This window comes from Melanotaenia boesemani, chromosome 11, assembly GCF_017639745.1.
Source record: "Melanotaenia boesemani isolate fMelBoe1 chromosome 11, fMelBoe1.pri, whole genome shotgun sequence".
Classification (NCBI taxonomy): domain Eukaryota; kingdom Metazoa; phylum Chordata; class Actinopteri; order Atheriniformes; family Melanotaeniidae; genus Melanotaenia; species Melanotaenia boesemani.
Genome location: NC_055692.1, coordinates 2,227,768 through 2,249,226, shown reverse-complemented (window position 1 = coordinate 2,249,226; position 21,459 = coordinate 2,227,768). Strand labels below are relative to the sequence as shown.

The 21,459-nt window shown below is 44.6% G+C and overlaps 1 pseudogene; it reads left to right on the top strand.

The window, feature by feature from the left end:
• LOC121648641 overlaps nucleotides 1-13,039 on the top strand; it is a 30,810-nt pseudogene extending 17,771 nt beyond the window's left edge.
• Nucleotides 13,040-21,459: the final 8,420 nt, after the last annotated feature.

The window sequence follows — 21,459 nt, the reverse complement described above, 5'->3', positions numbered from 1 at the left end:
GTCACACCCTCTGTTACCTTTGGTCTCTGGAACTGTCAGTCTGCTGTGAACAAAACAGAATTTATCAGTTCACTGATAAATGTCTCAGACATTCAGGTCCTAGCCCTGACTGAGACCTGGATCCGTCCAGAAAACACAGCTACACCAGCTGCCCTTTCTGTCAATGCAGAATTTACCCAAACACCTCGCTCAGCTGGACGAGGAGGTGGAACGGGCTTTCTTATTTCTAAAAAGTGGAACTTTACTTCTGTCCGTCCTATGGCTAACTGCTCATCACTTGAGTATCACCAGTAAAGGTCTCTACACCCATCACTGCGTACATTCTGGTCATTTACCGCCTCCGGGTGGCAGTATAGATGAGTTTGTCTCTGAAATGGACATGATTCTCTCTGACATTCCCGATGAGGGCACACCACTAATTGTCATGGGAGACATGAACATTTACATTGGCAAATCACAGGCAACTGACTTTCTGGCTCTCATCAACTCTTTCAATCTCAAACTGGTTCAGACTCCTCCAACACACAAAGCTGGTAAAACTCTTGACTTGGTTCTGACCAGAAACTGCTCCACAGCCAACCTGTCCGTCACCCCGCTGCACCTCTCAGACCACTTCCTGGTTAAATTCTCTGTCTTCCTTCCTCATGTCACTCCAGCTCCAAAAATGGTGTCCTACCGCAGAAACTTGAGATCCCTCAGACCTACACAGCTGTCTGATGAGGTTTACTCTACCCTCCCTTCCCACTCAGACTTCTCCTTACTGTCTGTTAATGAGGCTACAGAAACACTCTGCTCCTCTCTCGCCTCCTCTCTGGACAAACTCTGTCCTCTGGTGTCAAAACCAGCCAGACAAAACCCTCCCAGTCCATGGCTCACAGAGGCTCTAAGGGATCACAGAGCCAGACTCAGGGCTGCAGAAAGAAAGTGGCGCAAATCAAAAGAGAACACTGACTTGTCTGAGTACCAGCAAAATCTTGAAACTTTCACATTCAGCCTAAAGGCGGCCAAGAAAACCTTTTATCAGAACAAGATCCACAATGCTCCCAACACACGACATGGCTGCAGAAATGTTTGCTTCCTACTTCACTGAAAAGGTTGCTACCATCAGTAACCAATTCACTGAGCCTGACCAACTCAGCCTTACCAAACCAGCTACTGGTGCCTCACTCTGCTCCTTCCGCTCTCTAAATGAGGACGAAGTCTCTAAACTTCTAGTCAGCTCAAAATCCACAACCTGTCCTCTTGATCCTGTTCCCTCTGACATCCTGCAGAGCATTTTACCTCCAATCAAACCTGCAGTAACTCATATTATCACCTCCTCTCTTAAATCCGGTGTCTTTCCTTCTGCCTTCAAGCAAGCTCGGGTTACCCGCTGCTGAAGAAACCCACACTCAACCCAGCCCAGGTTGAAAACTACCAGCTGGTCTCACTGCTTCCATTCATGACTAAACTACTAGAGCGTGCCGTCTTCAGTCAGGTCTCACAGTTCCTCCAAGACAACAACCTGTTAGATCCATATCAGTCTGGCTATAGGCAAGGTTACTCTACTGAAACTGCTCTCCTGTCAGTTACTGATTCCCTACGGGTTGCCAGATCCACTGGTCCATCCATGGATGTTCTGTCTCTGGTCAGCAGACCTGGATGTTTTTCCAACCTCTGGCCCCCACCACCCACCTCAGCCCAGTGGCCACGCCACCATGGAAACTGGGCCGGAAAGGTCACACAGTTTTCTTGTGACCTTTGGTCTTGTCCTCTGAATAAAAGACATGATCAGGAGCGTTGTGGAGGATGGTGTTCCACCATGCAAAAGCAGATGTTTACATGTCCATCAAACATCTGGTTTCAGTCTCTTTGAAACTCGAAGCACAGGAACTCTCTGGTGGTAACTGCTGGAGATCTTGAAGCCTATAGAGCATCAGGTGGAGCAGGTAGGAGCAGGTGGAGCAGGTAGGGGTGGGCATCAGTCTCAGTTTGTAGGATATGGTGGTGATGGAGTGTTTTTATATCAGTGGGTCTCTGCTGACTTTTATCCTGGAGGAAGAACTGAGTCGGTCAGGTGAGCAGCCTGTGGGCTTCAGGAGAGGAAAAGGAGAAAAAGGAAAATAGGGTTAATATTTATCCTACAGAGTGTGTGTGTGTGTACTGCAGCGGACAGAGCACGGCGTCTGGTTGTGGATAACTTGCTGCAAAAATGTGATATACTTTGTCTTCAAGAAACATTTCTGTCCAAGCAGGATTTGGGACAGTTGAACTCTGTTAGTGGCTGTTTCCATGGAGCTGGGGAGTCCACAGTGGATTTGACTATGGGCATTGTGAGAGGACGGATAGCAGGGGGCGTGGCTATCCTATGGCGCAAAAAGTTGGACTCAGTGATAACTGTTGTAAGGACTGGAGTTGAGTGGTGCATAGCTGTACATTTAAAGTTGGAAAACAAGGAGTTGGTCATTTTGAACGTTTACACACCATATGAGAGTTTACAGAAAGAAGATTTATATCTGAATAGACTTGCTTTTATTAATTCTTTTATCCATGAGCATCATTTTACATCTATTTGTGTGGTAGGTGACTTGAATGCTGACATTTCAGATAGCCAGTCTGTGTTTGCTAGGCATATGTTACAGTTCTGTGAAGATAACCATTTTATTCTGTCCAGTCAGTTATTGTTACCAGATGACAGTTATACCTTCATAAGTGAAGCATGGCATACGACGTCATGGCTTGACCATTGCATTAGCTCTGCTGATGCACATGCTGTTTTGAAATCTATGGAAATTCTGTATGAGTATTCCATGTGAGATCATGTTTGTTATGCTGCTGGATACAAATAGTCTTCCTGAGTTGATACACAGAGTAAATGATGGCTGCAAGCTCAAGTTGGAATGGTCCAAACTTTCAAAGGATGATCTTTTGTCATATTGTATGAAAACAGGCATTGCTCTAAGCAATATACATTTACCCAGACAGGCCATTATGTGCTCAGATGTTAATTGTAATGATATTTCCCACGGTAAGGACCTTTGTGTGATGTATGAAGGTATTGTTGATGCCATACATAAAAGCGGCAGATCATACCTTACATGTCTAAAGGCTAAAAACAGCAAGCCAGGCTGGAACAAGCATGTGGCGGTACATCATGCAGAAGCTAAACAAGCTTATAAGGCATGGGTACAAGCAGGTAGACCCAGAGATGGACCTGTCCTGGAGGATAAAAAGCTCACCAGTGCAAGGTATAAATATGCCATTCGCTACATTGCTAAGTGTGAACAGAAAATGAGAGCTGACTCTATGGCTGAAAAACTGCTGTCTAATAATGTTATGGGCTTCTGGAAGGAGGTGAGGGCTCTTAACAGGGTTAATACATTACTACCCAATGCCATAGAAGGAGTCTCCGGGGCTGACAATATAGCTGACCTGTGGAGGCAACACTATTCTGCTTATTTAATTGTGTTAAAAGTGAGCCCTACAAAGTGAGAAGTATTGCTAACAGGGATGCAGTGTTTATCACTCCCTGTGAAGTGCATCAAGCAATATCACAATTGTCTGACAATAAAGCAAATGGCTCAGACAATATCACAGCAGAACATCTAAAGTATGAAAACCCAAAGACTGCTGTACTGCTCGCTTTGTGTTTCTCTGGGTTCATGACCCATGGACTGTTACCTGACTCCTTACTTTCTGTTACTCTTGTGCCTGTCATAAAGGACAAGGCTGGCAAAGTTGGGAGCCTGGATAACTACCGGCCAATAGCCTTAGCTAGTGTTATATCTAAAGTCTTTGAGAAGATATTGCTTGATCGCCTGTGTCACTGTATAAAAACAACGCATAACCAGTTTGGTTTTAAATCCAAGTTGGGAACAGATCTGTGCATTTATGGTCTGAAGGAGGCAGCACAGATGTATTTCAGACAAAACTCCTCTGTGATAATGGGGTTCATTGATGCATCTAAGGCATTCGACAGGGTCAACCACTTTAAGCTTTTATATAAATTGAATCAAAGAGGTGTCTGTTACGTCCTCCCCGCTAGGGGTACAAGGAAAACGCAGCAAAAGAAAATAAAGAAATAAAGATCCAATGTAAACAGGAAAACAAGTATTTATTCTACACAAAATCCAAATCAAAATCCGGTCACAAAACACACCGGGAGCCTTAAAGGTAACATAAAAGATCCTATGAAAAGAAAAAAAAACCCGCATAATATGTACAATTAGAAATTTAACGAAAGGTGTCCTTCTTCAGGTATTTAGCTATTACAATTACACAAATCAAAATCAACCAGGAACCCTGGGATGCACAAAATGAGAAAACAAGAAATAAACTTAACTGAGAGAGTCTTTTCACACTTTATAAACAAACCAGAATGCTCAGCTTCCAAATCCACCATCTACCAATTTAACTTTCAATTCCACACGGACCAAAAGCCACCCTTGGCGCACTGGTGTTACCAGGGAGGGAACTTTGCGGACGTCTTCAGCCAATGCTGGGAGTGCTGCCACACAGCAGTTTAACGTTCTCTGCAAGTTCTGCAGCTTCGGCCCAAAGGCTTGGGGTCGTAACACCCCCACACTTAAATGTTGGCTCGCGGTGCTTTCCACGTTCCAACCTCAACATATACACACATCTATTAGACACACATGGCAATAGGTTACACAGGCATTATACATCACTGTATACACGGGACAGGGCATCTGCACAGACATTTTCCACTCCTTTTTTATGCTTAATGTCAAGTTGGTATTCCTGGACTGCCAGTGCCCATCGCATTAACCTTTGATTGTGGTTGTACATCCTATTAAGGAACACTAGTGGGTTGTGGTCCGTATAAACTAGCACAGGCACCGGGGAGGATCCCACGTATACCTCGAAGTGTTGGAGTGCAAGCAGCAATGACAACGTTTCCTTTTCGACGGTGGAGTAATGCCGCTGGTGTCCCGAAAATGTCCTGGAGAAATAACTGACGGGGTGATCAGTCCCATTGTCACCAGTCTGCAGGAGGACGGCGCCCGCCCCCACAGCACTAGTGCCAATCTCTAGTTTAAAAGGCTTACTCATGTTGGGTGCTGTCAAAACCGGTGCATGTTTGAGAAGCGCTTTAGCACTCTCAAACGCGTGCTGGCATTCTGGGGTCCACCGGTACTCACGTTTCGGGCTCACTAGCTCAGCTAACGGGCTTACAACTGTCGCGTAGTTTTTAAAAAAGTTTCTATAATATCCTGCCATCCCTAGGAATCGTCGCAACGCTTTCCTATTTGCAGGGACTGGGTAGTTTTCTACCACAGTTATCTTCGCGTCGAGAGGGCGCACTTTCCCTCTGCCTACCTGTCTTCCCAAATATGTTACCGTAGCCTGGCCAAATTCACATTTCGCGAGGTTCAATGTAAGCGAGGCCTCACCCAGGCGGGTAAACACGGTCTCCAGCGCAGAAATGTGGGCAGGCCACGTATCTGTATATATCACAATGTCATCTAAATATGCGGTACAATAGGGCAAGTCAGCGAATAAAGTGTTCACCAGGCGCTGGAAGGTGGCCGGAGCGTTGCACATTCCAAACGCCATAACTGTATATTGCAAGAACTGGTCCGGGGTCACAAAAGCTGAAATAGTCGATGCTCGTTCAGACAATGGCACCTGCCAGTACCCTTTTAACAGGTCCAGCTTAGTCACGAACGTAGCAGATCCAACACTATCCACACAATCGTCTACTCTAGGCAACGGATAAGCATCAGTAACTGTCACGGCGTTTACCTTCCTGTAATCCGTAATGAAACGGGGTGAGCCATCGGGTTTAGTCTCCACCAAGCAGGGAGAACTCCAGGGACTTTTACTGGGTTTAGCAAAACCGTTTGTCAGTGAATAATCCGTTTCCTGTTTCATTAATGCACGCTTACTTGGATTACAACGATACGGATGTTGCTTGATGGGTGTATTGGTGACAACCTCAATGTCATGAGTTATTACATTCGTGCGTGATGGAACGTCGTTAAATAGCCGGTGATGCCGTGAAATCAATGAACTTAAATCGGCCCTACACTCAGGGTCGAGATGACTGATTGTCTCTGGGAAGGAAACCAGCATCTCGGAATTGGCCAATCGTGGCGTCAATTTCGCCTCAATCTTCTCACACAACGTTCTGTCGGAGGGGAAGGTTTCCGCCACAGTAACCCCCACACTTCGAGGAACGGTATCGGTCTGAGCCGTGGGCTCTCCCACCGAAGGTGGAGCATGGTCCTTCCTGGTCATGTAAGCCTTCAGCATATTTATGTGGCACACTCTGGTTTTACGGCGGCGCTCAGGGGTTTCGATCACATAATCGGTTTCACTTAAACGGTGTTTCACAACGTACGGACCTGAAAATCTAGCATTCAATGCCGTGCCTGTCACGGGAAGTAAAGCCAACACTTTATCTCCTTCGCGAAACACCCGGAGACGTGCCTTTTTGTCATATCGGCGCTTCATGGCCGCTTGAGATGACGTCAGCGCTACTAAAGCAAATTCGCGAGTTTGTTTGAGTCGCGGAACGAAGCCACGTACTCCGAGACGTTTTGTTTTGGTGACATCTGTGTTTCCAGTAGCTTGTCTTTCAAAACTTTAAGGGGACCCCGTAACTCATGCCCGAATACTAGCTCGGTTGGACTAAAACCAAGCGATTCCTGTGGAGCCTTGCGAACTGCGAATAGTAAAAAAGGGATTCCCTCATCCCAATGACGTCCTTCCTGTTCGCAGTATTTTTTTAACATTGACTTTAACGTTTGATGCCACCGTTCTAGCGCCCCCTGGCTTTCAGGATGGTACGCAGACGAAGTCACGTGTTTAATGTTTAGTTCACAAAGCACTTGTTTAAATACTCTCGACATGAAGTTACTCCCTTGGTCAGATTGGATCACCCGAGGTAATCCAAAAGTGGAGAAGAACTTCAACAACGACTTAAGCACAGAACGAGTGGTTATCCGGCGCAATGGAATTGCTTCCGGGTAACGGGTCGCGACACACATCAAAGTGAGCAGAAACACATTTCCCCCACGAGTTCGGGGCAACGGGCCAACACAATCTATTATTAGATGTTTAAAGGGTTCCGACACTACCGGAACTGGATGCAAAGGTGCACGCGGAATTGTCTGATTAGGTTTTCCCACTATTTGGCACACATGACAGCTACGTATGTGAGCAGCAACATCTCCTTTTAATCCAGGCCAGTAAAAATGTTTTAGCACTCGGCTGTAAGTTTTTCGTATGCCTAGATGTCCCGACCAATGATCATCATGAGCTAGCGCTAGAATTTGGGGACGGTAGAGCTCCGGAACAACGATCTGGGTCTCCACATTCCTGTCAGCTCCAGGAATTGTCACCGGACACCAACATCTCATAAGTACTCCATCCTGTATGTAAAACTTACAACTGCCTGTGGTCAAGCTGTCAGCACTCACCACCTCTTGGTAACAACGTTGTAGCGTGGGATCCCCCTCCTGCGCCCTACGCAATCGGTCACGTGATACCGGAAGAGCGGGGCCAGCCCGGGGCAGCGGAGATTCCCGAGCTTTTATGTCGGGGACCTCCGCCCCCTTAGCGGTCTCCCCCTCCTCCGCCTCACTCGGCACAGAAGACTCTAAAAAGGAAGATAAGAGAAAGCTGTCAGAGAGGTTTACGGTTTTGTCTTCAGACACCTTTTTCCGAGCCTGGGCCCGAGTAACCACGCCCACAGAGGTTAACTTATCTTTTTCTGGTTTGTCCAGGACTTCCAGGGCAGGAACCACTTTCCCCCCTGCGATGTCGTTTCCCAGCAGGACAGTCACATTCGCGATGGGCAGTGCAGCACAAACAGCCATAGGGAATACACCTGAAACTAAGTCAGTTGCATAACCCATCTCCACGCCTCGTAAGATCACACTGTAGCCCGCATACGACTTCTCCGTAAAGGGAAGCGTATCGGCCAGAATGAGTGTCTGAGAGGCACCCGTGTCCCGCAGAATACAGACCTGTTTCTGGTCAGCGTCAGGCACGTTCACTGACACAGTTCCTACCATAGAAAAAGGTTTAAAGCAAGGATCCACTCCGCAATCCATAGCGTTAGTGGTTTCCAGCTTACTTACAAGGCCCACGTCCTTATTTGGAAGGGTTGACTCCCTTTGTTTTAGCTGCGGACACTGAGCAATTAAGTGTCCCGGCTTACGGCAACAGAAACAAACTCTTTCAGATAAGGGCTTGTTTCTCATTCGATTAGAAGCCTCAAATACAGTCGGTTTCACTGCCGGCTGAAATACCGTTCTATGGGTAAGAACGTATTCGTCTGCTAGTACGGCAGCCCCGGATAACGTGTTCACCCTTTGTTCATTTAAATGTACCACAATGTTATCAGGGAGTTGCCTTTTAAATTCTTCCAACAACATCAATTCTTTTAACGTTTCAAGAGAGTTCACACCGCATGAAGCACACCAGCGGTCAAACAAATTGCTTTTCTCTCTTGCAAACTCAACATAGGTGTGGCGTTGGTCTTTTCGGAATCCTCTAAATTTTTGTCTGTATGCCTCAGGAACTAATTCGTATGCTTTTAGGATGGTGGCCTTCACAATATCATACCGCTGACTATCCAGCAGTGGAAGAGCGGCAACCACCTCCTGAGCTTTTCCAGAAAGTTTACATTGTACGAGGAGTGCCCACACATCTTGCGGCCAGTGCAACGCTAAAGTGATGCGCTCAAAAGCAGAAAAATAGCAGTCCACATCAGATTCTCTGAAGTTAGGCACAAACTGGATGCACTTAGAAATATCAAATAGACCAGAGGGAGAGGTAACAAGCTGGGGACCGGCTGAGGTACCAGCGCGGGGCGTCGCAGGAAAACCTGCTTGAGCTTCTAGCTCCAAGCGACGCAGACGGACAGCCTTGTCAGCCTCGATTTCCAGTCGTCTGATCTCGAGCTGCAGCTGCCATTGCTGGGCCTTTTCCTGGGCCTCCAGATGCAGCCTGGCTATTTTTATTTTCACCCGGGCTTCTACCGGGGAGGCTCCAGAGCTACCTTCGGGGGTAAACGGTTCAAACCGGGGAAGAGTAACAGGTGTCTCGGGCCTGTCATCTCCCACTGACCCTTCCTCAGAGACATCCGACTCAGGCGGATTCTCCGGCTCAGCCTTCTGGAGCCCCGCCTCCACAGGCAGGCCTTTCACACAAGCCAGCTCTGTCTGCACACCCACAGCCTTCAGCACCTGTCTCTCCACCAGACCAGCCACCACTGCTGCCCTCATCTCTGCCTTTTTCAGAGTACGGGTCAGAGGAATCTCATAAAAGTCTGCTATCACGGCCAAGTCATCCTTTCGGCAAGCGTTTACCTGTTCCAGAGAGGGGTTCTCCTTAAACACCTCCAAGTCTAAACGAGCCATCATCTCGCAAGCCACTCCTAGTGCAATGTAACGATTCACAATTCAGTGAAAAGAGTCTCTCCACACACCTGCTACCAATAAGCTCCCAGACGAGCCCCCACTTTGTTACGTCCTCCCCGCTAGGGGTACAAGGAAAACGCAGCAAAAGAAAATAAAGAAATAAAGATCCAATGTAAACATGGGCAAGTGGTCCCTCTGGGCGGTCCTCTGGGGAGTGTCGCCGTCCAATCCGGTCGCAGGAGGGAGGGAACTTTGCGGACGTCTTCAGCCAATGCTGGGAGTGCTGCCACACAGCAGTTTAACGTTCTCTGCAAGTTCTGCAGCTTCGGCCCAAAGGCTTGGGGTCATAACAGTGTCCATAAAAGCATTGTAAGAATCTTGGCATATTGGTATTCAAATCAGAAGATGCAGGTTAAATGGGGCAATACCATCTCAGCCTCCTTTGGTGTCAGTAATGGGGTGCGCCAGGGGGGGCTACTATCTCCTGCCCTGTTTAACCTGTACATGGATGAGTTGTCCAATCAACTAAACCACTGTAGAACTGGATGTGTGATTGGTAACAGTCTGGTGAATCATTTCATGTACGCTGATGATTTGGCCATATTTTACCTGAGCAGTGCTGGCTTTCAGCAGCTGCTGAATGTTTGTTCTGACTATGGACTAAAGTATGATGTGAAATATGACGCAAAAAAGAGTGTTGTCCTAATTTGTCGGACCAAAGGGGACAAAGAACTGTGTTTCCCTGACTTCTACTTGTCTGAACAAAAGTTAAGTGTTTGTTCTAAAGTTAAATATCTGGGTCACTTCATCACAGATCAGCTCTGTGATGATGATGATGATGATGATGATGATGTATATCGACCGTGTCGCACTCTGTATGCCCAAGCTAATATTTTGGCTCGGAAATTTCACATGTGTTCAGACAATGTAAAAATCCAACTCTTCAGAAGTTACTGTACACCTCTGTACACTGCCCCATTGTGGTGTAAATATAAGAGAGCAGGTCTACAGAAGCTTAAAGTTGCTTACAATGATGCATTAAGGGTTCTACTCAAGAAGCCCAGGTCCAGCAGTGCCAGTTTTTTGTTCTCTCACGCTCGTGTCAGTACCTTTCAGGCACTAATGAGAAATTTGATGTATAGATTTATGTGTCGCTTGAATAACTCTGAAAACAGCCTTGTCCTGATGCTGGTGAATCCTAGTTTTAGTTCAGTTCGTTACCAGTGTTCTCTGTGGAAACACTGGTATAAGTGTCTTTTATAACTGTTGTTGTTGTTGTTGTGTTTGTTTGATGTTTCTTTTTATGGACCTTGAGTCTGACAAATAAAGATGATGATGATGATGATGATGTGTGTGTGTGTGTGTCTGAGGAAAGTTGTGTTTTCTCTCAGAGATTTGATAGTACTAAAAATAAATCTTCAGTGTGTGTGTGTGTGTGTGTGTGTGTGTAAGCAAAATGCATGCTTCGCGTCGGGCCTTAGCACACCCCTCCGCCGTTGTAAAATCCCTGTAACCCACGGCTTCTCGGGGCTTATTGCTTTATTATAAAATCAAATAATTCTCCTGTGACAGAGGAGCTGTTGCTTAGAGTCTACGTTGTCCATTTTTACCACAAAATGGGGGGGAGGATCCCCTTACAGTCGTGAACGTCTTCACCGACTCAAAGTAATAAGTTTCCCCTGCCACTCTTACCCCCCGGCCTTTTCCACCGGGGGACCTCTGCGGACACAGAGGGATTACCAGCTGCAGGCCTGTAACCCACAGCTAACACCACATATGTCCACGCTGTCCAGACTCTCACAAGCCCAAACAGACCCTCTGTCTCCAAACCAGCTTCACAACTTAATTAAAACAAGGTACTTTTAACTCACCAGACTTTTCTTTCAGACTATATTTTGAGTCAACTGATTTCAGTGATGACTTCCAGAGAACCAAACGAGGGTCCCGCTTTCTAAAACAACGCCTGAAAATCAGGTTCAGGTCTGTCAGACACCGTCGTTGGGTCCCCCTGGTCACTCGCCAAATCCTGCCGACAACGACAACTGTTGTAGAAAAATGACCAAGAGTCTGGAACAAGTAAAAGTATATAAGGTTTATTTACAGGAGAAGTATTGAATAAAGAATTACTTGTAAATAATGAGAGTGGTCGTCCCGACTCGCATGAAGTCGAGAGAGACTCTGGGGAGACAAGAGGAAAAACCATAGTTGTACATTTCTGTAGAAAGAATCCTCCTTCCTGAAGACCTTGGGTGGACACACAACTCCAAGAGCTGGTGTTAAAACAACCTCACATAGTGTCTCCACCAGAACCAGTCTAAGGGTCTGAGGAAGAACCAGATAAAGGTCATCTTACCCTCGTAGTGAACTTTTAACACTGCATGTATATGAAGAGAAGAAACCTTAAAAGTAAATTAAAGCATGATGAATAAAAATGAAAATGTTTTGTTTTACAGGTGCTGATGAACAGCGGAGCTCCGAGAGTCTCAGAATTGTTCTGATCGGAAGAACCGGCAGTGGAAAGAGCTCTTCAGGAAACACCATTCTGGGCAGTAAAACATTCAAATTAAAATCCAGTCAACAGTCTGTTACCAAGAGCTGCCAAAAAGGCCATACCATGGTGGACGGTCGTCCTGTTGCCGTGGTCGACACACCTGGTCTGTTTGACAGCAGTTTGTCTAACGACCAGGTCGGTGAGGAGATGGTGAAATGCATGAGTCTTCTGGCTCCAGGACCACATGTCTTCCTGCTGGTGTTACAGATTGGCAAATTTACAGCAGAAGAGAAGGAGACATTACAACTCATCAAGAAGGTTTTTGGGAAGAACTCTGAAAAGTTCACCATCGTTCTTTTCACAAGAGGAGATGATCTGGAAGATGAGGAACTGTCCATTAAAGATTACATAAAAACAAAATGTGATGCATCATTGAAGAATCTGATCTCTGACTGTGGAGGAAGATACCACGTGTTTAATAACCGAGAGAAACAGAACCGATCGCAGGTCCATGAGCTGATCAGAAAGATCGACACCATGGTGACGGAAAACGGAGGAAGCTGCTTCACCAATGAGATGCTGCAAGAAGCTGAAGCAGCGATACGGAAAGAAATGGAGAGACTCCTGAAGGAGAAAGAAGAGATGAAGAGACAGATGGAAGAGCTTGAACAAAAACACGAGAAAGAACAGGAAGAAATGAAAAGAAGAATGGAAGAAGAGAGAGCAGCAATGGAAAAGGAAAGAAAACAGAAAGCTGAACAACTGAATGAAATGAAAAAGAACATCGAAAAGGAGCACAAGCAAAGAGAAAGAGAGCAGAAAACCAGAGAAGAGGAAGAAAAGAAAAGAAAAGAGGAGGAAGAACGACAACAGAAGAAGTGGGAACATGAACGAGAAGCTTTGGAGGAAAAAATCAGGTCAGAATCAGAAGAAAAGAAGACGATTGACAGAAAACTGGAAGAGAACAGAAAAGAGATGGAAGAAAGATGGAAAGCCTGGGAAAAAGAACAAAAAGAGTGGTGGGACAACCGACAACGAGAAGATAAAGAGAGACGTCAAGAGGAGGACAGAAAGCTAGAAAAGCTTCAAGATGAATTTAAGCAGGAAAGAGAAAAATTTGAAAAGAAAAAAAAAAGAAGATGATGAGAAAATAAAAGAAAAGGAGAAAGAAAACCAAGAATTAGAGAAAAACTACAAGAAACAAATGGAGGACATGAAGAAGAAACATGAAGAGGAGGTCAGAAGACAAGCTGAAGAACTGAATGAATTCCAAAAGAAATACAAACATCTGGAAACTATATATACTGAGGAAATGAAGGCTCTGAAGGAGAAACACGAGAAAGAAATACAAGAAAACCAGCAGAAGCAACAAAAAATAAATACATTAGAGGATTTGAAAAAAAATCAGGAACAAGAGTTGAAGAATTTAAAAGAGAAATATGTGGTAAAGTATTGTACCATCTCCTGAAGATCCTGTTTTGGTCTCTGGGTTTAACTCTGTGTTTTCACTCGAGTCAGAAACTGATGATCATTAACATCAGCAGTTAAAGCCTCAGTCAGACTAGAAAACAGCTGTGTTCACATCTGTCTGACGTGTTCTGGGATTTCTTTCATCAGAATGAGTTTTCAGTGTCAGTAATTCACATCATGAGTTTGTAGAGTTAAATCAATGCTTCTGCTTATCGGTGATAAAAAGATGCTTCCAGCTTCTTCCAGAATCCAGATTTTCCTTCTGTTAGTCGGAGAGTATGTTCTGTGTTTATGTGGAAGAGATGAGCAACATGAACTCTGGAGGATAAAACATGGAACGTCTTCAAATTTATCTATGATGTAAAACTCTTTCATGTATTTTGATTATATGTCATCATTTCTAATCTGATTGTTAATTACTTTAAATCCAGAATAACATGTGTAAAATGTTCTTATAATTATATTATTACCAGTAATCTCAGTTGTTGTAAACATTTTGTTTTATATTCAACCTCGAAAGAAAAAGAAAATCAACATCTTAAATGATTAGAATCATGTTTAAGTCTCATGTAGAGAAAAAGAAACCTAGTTATGTCTCCCATTGTTTATAGGACAATACTAGAGGATTACAATGGAAAGAATCGACATTATCTCAGTCATTTAGAATAAATATGATTACTTGTTTTTACTGTAAATTTATCAAATAAATGAGTTCTACAAAAAAAAAAAAAAACAGCACAGATTTTTTCTTTTTTATTTCTGACTTCTGTACCTGAGAATGAACATTTCATCGGCAGGTAACACAAGTCTGATAAATCTGTTTAGAGACAAGATGTTAGGGAAAATAGAAGGAAAACAGATGCAGGATCTCTAGTTACGCTGACGACAGCATGTTCTTTTATACACTTTAAGACCTCCTGAAGAACCAGTTTCTGTTTAAAAACATGTTAGGCATGTGTGGGTGGTGGGTACTTTCTGGGGTCGGCAGTGGCTCACTGGCTGTGGTCCCTGTATGGCCCGGTCGTGGGGGGCGGCCTCCCCTGGCCTGTCTTGCCCTGGGGGACCTCCCGGGGAGCGCCTCTGGGCTCCTGGGGCCCTGGGCCCTTTGCTTGGGCTGCCCTGGGTGGCCGGTCCCTGGCGGGGCCGGCAGCTGCCGATCTTGGCCCATTGAGACCTGTGCCCCAAGACCGTCGGGGGCTCTTGCTGGGGCTCTCCTCTGCCACCCTTCGGGTGGGGCTGGAGTCGTCTTCATGGTGGGGTAGCTTGGGTTAGTGCTCCGGGGCTGCTGCTGAGGGCCCGGGTCTCTGGGCTGCCCTGGTCTGCCTCTGACCTCTGGTCGCATTTGCACGATTTCACTCACCACTCTTCATCACTAATCACTCCTCTTCCTCATTCCCTGCATGCTGACACAGTCACTGAGTTGTCCAGTGGGTTTTTATACTAAGAGATAATTCTTTTTTCTATTTTTCCTGTGAGTTTGTTCTGTCCCCTGCGTGCGTAACTCTCCCCACAGTGACAGACAGCTAAACAAGGGTAAGCAGGTGTACTAGGCACTCCAGAGCTGAATGATGATTGAGACATTGAAGTAAAGTTCAATAGTTTTACTTGTCCTTTGCATCCATTATTTTTTCTTTACATGTTTTTCCATATTCTTCGTGCTTACATTTTCTTCTTGTGAAACTACAACAAACAAAAGAAATCTTTACTGCACAATTATCTGTAACATTATCTCACTCGCTTATTCAATTTCTATATGTGAAAGCAGAAAGCCATTATAAATTCTAATACATACTAAATAGGAACAAAATACACATCTTTATCTATTCCCAACATTAAGTTTGGCAAATATACTTACAAACAAAGCTTCTCTGAGGCTCAACACAGGCAGATTGCACGTGATTCAGCAGAGGCTCAACTGAAGCCTCCTGCTATGCCAGACCTTGGTTCAAAATGGCAGGTTAAGACTAACCATGTGACCCAAGCTGAGCAATAGAGAAACAGCAAACTGAAATGAGCTGTCTGCTTCCACACAGCCACTGGGTAGTGCTAAAAGTTTTACCTACATTAAACATGTAACATTACAGAGTTAGTATCTGGTCGCTGTTATGCTACTTTCATGATATGTCTTTTTGATTTGGTTATTATTTAAAAACTCACCTCTGTTTTTTTTGTTTGTTTTTTGTAAAAATTGTAGGAAATTTTCTGGTGTGTTCATGTACAGGTGTAACAGTTTGTTGTCTGGTGATGGTGTGGATTGAAGGGTCGTTTCCTTCTGTCTGTGATCTTTTTGTCAACTTTCTTCTTTCGCTTTTGCTCTTTTTGCTATTTTCCAGCTTTTTCTGTCCCCTCCGGTCAGTTCCAGCAAGATTACATAGATTCCATGATTCAAAGTAAATAAATAAATAAATGAATCAGATTATCAAGAGGAGCCTTACTCATAGGCCTCCCCTTGGCAGAGCAAATTTGTTCAGCATGATACAGCAACCAGATTATCATTTTGCTGCTATGATGCTGGACAGGACAAGTTAAAAAAAAAAAAAAAAAAAAACATATTTTAATAATTAAAACATGTTGGTGAGATTCTGATGAGCAGGAAATTATGGCTACGTCTGGGACACAATCACACTGAATCGATCATTTGTGGGTTAAACTGGACTTTTACAGAACCTTCTGGTCCAGGTAGCTGCACCATGAACTTCATAAAGACTCTAAAGACTCCACCACATCCACTCTTTCTGCTCTGGCCCTGCAGGAGCAGGATTACACCTCCCTCTCTCCTCTGGCTCTCCAAGGAGGGAGGAACATGTCTCCTTTCCTCCAGGATTAACATGGTCACATGATCTCTTTGTCCCTCTCTGCAGCAGCCAGTCAGTCTGCAGGACTTCTGATATTAATGAGATTTCCTCCATGAGGTTCACATAGTTAACCCTCCTTTAATAAGACGAAGGCAGTTCTAGGGTCAATCAATCAATCGGTTAATCAATCAGCTTTATTGTCATTGCACAGGGTACAACACACTCATGTTAAGATAAATAAAAAATAAAAGGACACAATAATCAACACAGTACAATAAAATAATGATCAAATAAAAAACATTTAACATTTGACGGACAGCAGAAATGAATCGGGGCTTCATGGAAGCAGAGTTCAGGCATCTGCAGCTCTGGGATAAAAGATGTTTTTCAGTATGTTCGTTCTTACTTTTATGACCCTAAAACGCCTCCCTGAGGGCAACAGTTCAAAAACATGGTGACCAGGGTGGGAGGGGCCTCTGAGGATACTGTGGGCTCTCCTAAGAGATGGAAGCAAACAACCGATGAGTTTCTGGGCAGCATTAATGGGCCTTCCTCTTTGCTGCCGTGCATCTGGTAAATCTTAGTGAAATGCTGCCTCTATGGTGCAGCATTATAAGGACACTAACAGTTTTTCCACCAGGTTGTTCTTCCTGAGGATTCTGAGAAAATACAGTTGCCGGACTTTTTCCAGCAGGACAGGTTCTTCTCTATGTGCATTCCCAGGAGCCTGATATCAGGAACCCGTACTGATGCTAAGGACTGAGGATGGATGCGGTCCTACATTCAGCCTCTGGGAGCTCTGTCAGGAAGTTGTAAATCCAGGTGCAGGTGTAAAACAAAACCCAAGTCCAGTAGTTTATTGCTAGTCTGCTTGGTTTGTGTGTTGAAAGCAGAGCTGAAGTCTATGAAGAGCAGCCTGTCATAGTTCCCCTGCTGTTCCACATGAGGGAGGGGGGTGTGGAAGCAGTGGCATCCTCTGTAGACCTGTTCCCCTGTATGTAGACTGGTGGAGGTTGGATGAGGGTAGCAGACTTGTGGTGATGTGACTCCTAACCAGTTTCTCAAAACACTTCATAATAATGGGTGTGAGTTCCACTGGCCGGTAGTCATTGAGGCTGCTGGTGTTGGTGTTCTTTGGGAGAGGACCAGTTGTAGAGGACTTCAGGCAGGGTGGGATCGAGCTCTGGAACAGGGACTGGTTGAATATATTGGTGAATATTTCAGAAAGCTGGTCAGCACAGTTTTTCAGCACTTTCCAGTCACATTATCTGGTCCAGCAGCTTTCCTGGGTGTGTCTTACCTCTTGTACCTGCACTGTTAGGCTGTGGTTTCCAGAAGCTGGTGGTCGTACTTCTGATGGTTCCCAGACTCAAAGCATGCAAAGAAGCAGTTTAACTTCTCAGCCAGTGCAGCATCCCCACCAACAGCAGCTGAGTTGCCAGACTGAAAACTGGTGATGTTTTGGACCCCTTGTCCCACCTGCTGCATGTTGCTGCTGAAATTGTCCTCAATCTTCCTCTTATAAGATGACTCGGCCTCCCTAACACCTCCTTTCAGGTTGATTCTGGCAGCCTTATAACGAGCTTCATCTCCAGACCTGAAGCCACTGTTTCTCTCTCTCAGCAGCACTTTGACCTGTTTTTCCATCAATGGTTCCTGATCTGGATACACCTGGATTTTTCTGACCACAGTGACGATGTCAACACAGCGCTTGATGTAACTCAGCACAGATGAGGTGTATACTTCCAGGTCCTGATGTTTGAAAATGTCTCAGTAAGTGTTCTCAAAACAGTTCTGTAGCTGCTCAGAGGCCCCATCAGGTCAGGTTAAAACAGTCATACAATTACAATTTCATAAGGGTTTTATATGCTGGTATCATGAGCAAGGACATACGGTCAGATATTGAAGTCTCGTGGAAGGTATGTTAGTCTGCGTTTGACGGTGATATTCTCCAGGTTTGGAAAGCAAAGTCTATCAATGGTGATAGTGTTGGTACACCAGCGTTCACGTTGATGCATAAGGCAACAACTCCTGAGTTTACACAGTCATACGTGGCAGAGGACCAGCAGCAGCAGGAGGCCTGGCGTGTTCAGCTCTACGGAGATCTTTCAGTCCTGGATATTTGTTAGTGATCTTCTACAGCGACAACACTAAGCTGCTCGCTACGTTTTGAGATTTTGAAGAAAGTTGGACCTACTACTTACCAGATATCTACTCCAGGGCAGCTACACACCAGAAGGGTTCTCCATTTAAATTGTTTGAAGAAAGTGGGGGGCAGTTCTTGCCTTCAGGTAATCTACAGCAAGTGTGAAAATTTTGTATAACTCTGTTATTTTAGGAGAATTCTGGGAGAACAGATGTTGTGGAACATGATGTGCTTTAAAAAGGGATCTCTATAAGAAGTCTCAGTTACAGGATTCCTGAATGACTCCTGGCATCGCTGTAAAAAGGATCTGGATCTAATGTTACTGGGGATTATCTGGGCTTCAGTGGTGCAATCCAGTGGTCCTGGTGCTGAAAAAAAAGATGGCAGCAAGGTTCTGTATAGATCTCAGGGACCTAAACTCCATCTCACGATTCATATCCAACACCACAAACAGACGAAGAGCTTGAAAGGCTGAGAATAGAAAGATATTTGACCTAACTCAGAACACCATGGGATCTCTTCCAGTTCACAAAGAGCTTCACTGGGTTCCAGCAACCCCTCAGAGGCTGATGGACCAGGTACCACGTGATGCTCTGGATTTACAGCTGCTTTCTGAACTCTTCCCTTACCCCCCCAAAACATGAAAAAATATCAAATTCAATCTGCAGAATATTAATCAGACCATCGTTGACTGTTGGTGTGGCCGGAATGTTCCTGGATGCCACGATCTTCTCTCGTATTGATTATTGTTTCACTAACTGGTCGTCTAATTGGACACAAACCAGTAGATTCATTGTACAAAAAGGCTCAGAAACTTTGACATGGAAAGTTTCTCATATCCTCAGAAAACACAACCTTCTATTGTTATAGAATTATAAGATGGTTCCTTATATAGATGATTAAATGGACTGGTGTCACCACCACTGAAGGAAAATGTCCAACTAAAATGATCCAGTGGAAGGACGACTAGAACCATCACTAGAGGAGACTACAAGGTCCCTACAGACAAACCACTTCTGGAAAATCTGTCAGTGAGGGGTAGAAACATCTGGAACATGATACCACCTGGAAAAAGACACACATGCACCACTTTTACATCCCATCCATCTCAAAAATGCAACCATACCTGTTCTCATAGCTTGATAGAAGCTCTGCAACACAGATACAGACATGTATGTCGCTGGCTACATCTGCCTCGCTTCTGTGTTTCAGTGTTTTATTCTTGTTCTATAGCACGCAATATTAAATGCAGATTTAAAAATACTTAGTAAAGTTTTTGCAAAAAGAATTGAAGAAATCATTCCTAAGATAATTGAGGGGCATAAGTTTTTTTTATTACAACTAAGGGACTTTATTAGAACTCAACAAAATCAGTCATATTCCAAACCTGTCAACCCTTGAAGATGTGATGGTAAACAGTGAATGGTTTGTATTTATATAGCACTTTTCTGTACCTGGAATCATACCGGTCATTCACACATTGATAGAGGAAGCTGCCATGCAAGACGCTAACCACGACCCATCAGGAACAATTTGGGGTTCGGTGTCTTGCTCAAGGACACCTAAACATGAGCTCGACAGGCTGAGGATCGAACCGGCAACCCTTGAGCTGCAAGACTACCAGTCTACCCACTGAGCCAGCCCCCTCCCCAGGGTGAAAAATTGCCAGGTAAGGGATCTAATTTCTAAAATATTGTAATGAGTTGTCAAGGGGGGGACCCAGACACAGTGATGAGTATAAAACAAGAAATGTGTTTATTGAAACAGGGGCTCCAAGGCAACATTCAGAGACAGTCCAGCAGGGAGTGATAACAAGATCCTTATATGCTGTGGGGTACAGGATCCTAGGGAAAATCCAATAATCCAGAAGAGTTGTAATGAAGCCGGCAGGGTCATACACAAGAAGGCAGAAATCAGTTTCCTTATCAGTGATAGGCAAGACTCAGTGGTCAGTCCAAAGCATGGGTCAAAATCCAGAGAAGGCAGACAGCAGGAAAATCCAACAAGGAATCAGGCACGGGGAAATCCAGGAGACGTGGCAAGGTCGGTAACAGAAGTCTAGAAACAAGGGATGAACACTGGATATCAACAGGGTTAGCAATGTTGACCATCTGGCAGGGAAGCAGAGACTGGAGTGTGTTTAAGTAGGGCAGGGACCAGGTGGAGAGAGTAAGTAATCAGGGCAGGTGGAACAGATGAACTTAAGGGGGGAGTGGAGGTTCCTACAGGCAGTGATCACTGCAGCGCAGTAATCATGACAAAATATATAATGAACTGGTGCTGTATGTTCAGAAACCTCAGTAAATAAGCTGAACGCCTGGAGGGAGGACCTGCAGGAGAACATCTCCACAGAAGACTGAGAGAGAGCCTGCAAGGGCTTAAAACCAACCCTGCCAGTTGTAATATAAGACATGAGCAGAAATTATTTGTGGATATGTTGTTGGCTAAAAGAGTCATTGCATGTGCTTGGCGGGAGGTGGATAGACCAGAGATAGGAAAATAGCTGACAGAAATGACAACAACTTTGTTCTTGGAAAAGGTCACATATCAGATCAGGGACAAGCAGCAAACCTTTAAAAACATTTGAGGTCCTTTTAGAGACTTTCTACCAAATAAAGACTTGTCTCATCTAATGATAGCAGCTGAGGATGATCCATAAATGACCTTCTGCAGTTTATTTGGACATGATGTTAGCAGTTCAATATTCAGGGACATCATCCCAATCTGCACGGTGTAGCTAAGTGCTTACTTATATACCCCTTCTTGTTCATTGTGATAATCTTATTCTGTGTCCTGAGTGTAAGTGATTGGGTTTTGTCTTGTATTTTTAGAGCTACACACTAACGTCATGCGCTTGACATACGTGCCCTAACTAAGTTTGCACCTAACTTTATGTCTGTACTTATGTACGTATTGTAGTATTTGTCTGAGACCTGCTAATTTGCACCTGTCTGAAAACAGATACAAATTAGCTGCTAGGCTAAGTGTGCACATTTACATTTTTTACTTCTGTTCACTAACGTGCAACATGTCCCTTTCACATAAATAAATAAATACAAACTTATAGTAACAACCTGGAGGAGCAGTGAGCACATCTGCATGTTCATCTGTGTTGAGGGTGACAGTAAATCCATCACAGGGCAGTTTTGTTCCTGCTAAGACTGAGTATGTTGGCCGTGTGATCGGTGA